General features: G+C 37.4%; 1 long non-coding RNA gene across 1 annotated transcript; it reads left to right on the top strand.

The window, feature by feature from the left end:
• The first annotated feature begins 1793 nt into the window (after positions 1-1793).
• LOC112777243 (uncharacterized) lies at positions 1794-2804 on the top strand. The gene is made up of 3 exons (XR_003190351.3): positions 1794-2137; positions 2262-2408; positions 2679-2804. It is a non-coding gene; the product is annotated as an uncharacterized lncRNA (long non-coding RNA).
• The last annotated feature ends 251 nt before the right edge of the window (positions 2805-3055 follow it).

Raw genomic sequence — 3055 nt, 5'->3', positions numbered from 1 at the left:
ATTGGTGCACGAAATTGTGAACACACTTTTTACAACTCTGCACAACTAACCAGCAAGTGCGCTGGGTCGTCCAAGTAATACCTTACGTGAGTAAGGGTCGATCCCACGGAGATTGTAAGCTTGAAGCAAGCTGTGGTCATCTTGTAAATCTCAATCAGGCGAATTCAAATGGTTATGAGGTTTTGATAATTAAAAGATAAATAAAATAGAAAATAAGATAGAGATACTTATGTGATTCATTGGTGGGAATTTCAGATAAGCGTTTGGAGATGCCTTGTTGCTTCTGAACCTCTGCTTTCCTATTGTCTTCTTCCAACCATGCATGCTCCTTTCCATGGCAAGATGTATGATCCTCTCGGATGAAAAATACCAGGTACGATCCCTGCATGGCTAATCAACTGTTGCATTTCTCGTCTCGGATGAAAAATACCAAGTACAGCTACCGTACGGCTAATCATCTGTCGGTTCCCGCTATCGTCGGAATAGGACCCTTGTCCTTTTGTGCACTGTCACTGCGCCCAACATTTGTAAGTTTGAAGCTCGTCACAGTCATCGCTTCCCAGATCCTACTCGGAATACCACAGATAAGGTTTAGAGTTTCCGGATCTCAGGAATGCTGCCAATGGTTCTAACCTCTACCACGAAGGTTCTAATCTCAGATTCAGATGCTCTGTTGTCAGGAGAGATGATGTGAATCGTTGATTAGAAACCCAAGAGAATATACTCCGGCTGTCATCCAATGACTACATTGAACATCATGTAGACCGCTTGTGGTTGTCAGGCACGCGGATCTTGGCTAAGCGAGTAACGAAGATTGGGTGATTGTCACGAGTCACTCCTTCATTCCGACTTAACTGAATTAAGTACGAGAGTATATCTTGGAGAAGAAGTAGGCGTGAATTGAAAGAGAAACAATAGTACTTGCATTAATTCATGAAGAACAGTAAAGCTCCGCACCTTAATCTATAAGGTGTAGAAACTCTACCGTAGAAAATACATAAGAGAAAGAGGTCCAGGCATGGCCGAATGGCCAGCCTCCATTGTCTAAGGACTAAATGTCCATAGATGTGAAGATCTGAATACAATAGTAAAAAGTGCTATTTATATTAAACAAGTAACATAAGTTTACAGAAAATGAGTAACTAAGTGCAGAAATCCACTTCCGAGACCCACTTGGTGTATGCTTAGGCTGAGCATTGAAGCTTTCACGTGCATAGGCCATTCTTGGAGTTAAACACCAGCTTGGGTGCGAGTTTGGGCGTTTAACTCCAGTTCTGGTGCCAGTTTTGGCGTTTTACTCCAGAAAAAGGTCTTTAGTGAGCATTTGAACGCCAGTTTGGGTCATCAAATCTCGGGTAAAGTATGGACTACTCTGCATTGCTGGAAAGCCCAAGATGTGTACTTTCCAACGCAATTGAGAGCGCACCAATTGGGCTTCTGTAGCTCCAGAAAATCCACTTCGAGTGCAGGAGGGTCAGAATCCAACAGCATCTGCAGTCCTTTTTCAGCCTCTGAATCAGATTTTTGCTCAGGTCCTTCAATTTCAGCCAGAAAATACCTAAAATTATAGAAAAACACACAAACTCATAGTAAAGTCCAGAAATGTGATTTTTGCATAAAAAATAATAAAAATATAATAAAAAGTAACTAAAACATACAAAAAGCTATGTAAAAACAATGCCAAAAAGGGAATAAATTATCCGCTCATCAATTATAAAAGATCTGTTCAATATAAAACTAGGCAGATAATTGCTTCTGAGCATTTTTGTTTGTTGAAGTAGGAGATCTTATGTTATGTTTTGATCTTTGATTTAGTAATTGAAAGTTGAAACACTTGCCTGATTTGCTTTCTATATGCATGTACTAATATAATTGCAAGAATGTAATTAGATCTTATGGAAAATCAATTCTACATAGCTAATAAAGTACATAAAAGATAATATAATACATTACACAAAATCGGTACATAAGGACACTATTATAACTTGATCTTTTGATGTCTGTCAGCTATGACCATTCAGATGCGTTAGTATGTACAATAAATAATGAATTTGCTAAAGCTTTATTTTCATTGTTGTTTTGAACACAGAACTTGCTTAAAAAGTTCCACAAACGTCATCCAAAAGTCAGAACTCAGGTTCATCTAGAAGTCCTTTGCACCGTTCTATCTTTTCTTACAGTTATTTTTATTATCATTTGAATATATTTAAATGGAAGTTTAGGGTAACCAAATGTATTCTTCAAATATTTTTAATGTGTAGATTAGCATTGCTGTGGCTGCATTGGCTGTGCATGTGCCTGCTGAAGATTGGGGAGATGGTGGTATAGTGAAATGGCTTAGGGACGAGATGGATTCTCATCCGAAATATATACCAAGATTCTTGGAGTTACTAACAGTTTTGCCAGAGGTCATAATATGATATGTGTGATTATGTGTCATCTCTTCATTTTATTAATGAGACAAATGCCTAAAGTTTGAGTTACTAAGTGACAAGTTGTTATAATTTTCAAAGTTACTGCCTTGTCGGATAGTATTTTATTCGACAAGTAATGTCATGCAGCTCGTAGATTCTTATATAAATGGTTGTGATATAGTCTTTTAATTATTGCAAGTTGATTAACAGTTTCTTTGGTTGTTCTGCATGCATACCTTTAATGTATTTTGTCTTTATAAACAGGAAGTATTAAACTATAAGATAGCAGCTCGACCTGAAAGGCATCGTCAATTTGAAAAAGAGCTTACCTCTCAAATGGAGATTGCTCTAAATATTTTAACAGCTTGTTTGTCTATTTCTGAGCTTAAAGAGCAGGTGGGCAATAAGTTCCTGTATTCTTTGTGTGTGTGTGTGTGTGTGTGTGTATGGCCCTAAGTGGTTGGCATGACTGAGGTATTTTAAACTCAGTTTTATTGATAAATGCTCCAATAGTGATTTTTTTCTTGGTTATTGAAGAACGGAAGATTGATGGTTTAGAAGTTATAGTAAACTCTCGTTGTAAGTATATTAACCACTGCTTTAGGACTTGCCAAAAAGCTCGTCAGATTTGGATTAGCTTA

This window comes from Arachis hypogaea, chromosome 19 (genome assembly GCF_003086295.3).
Source record: "Arachis hypogaea cultivar Tifrunner chromosome 19, arahy.Tifrunner.gnm2.J5K5, whole genome shotgun sequence".
NCBI classification, from domain to species: Eukaryota; Viridiplantae; Streptophyta; class Magnoliopsida; order Fabales; family Fabaceae; genus Arachis; species Arachis hypogaea.
Note: the sequence above shows the minus strand (reverse complement) of the source record. Positions and strands in the feature narration are given on the sequence as shown.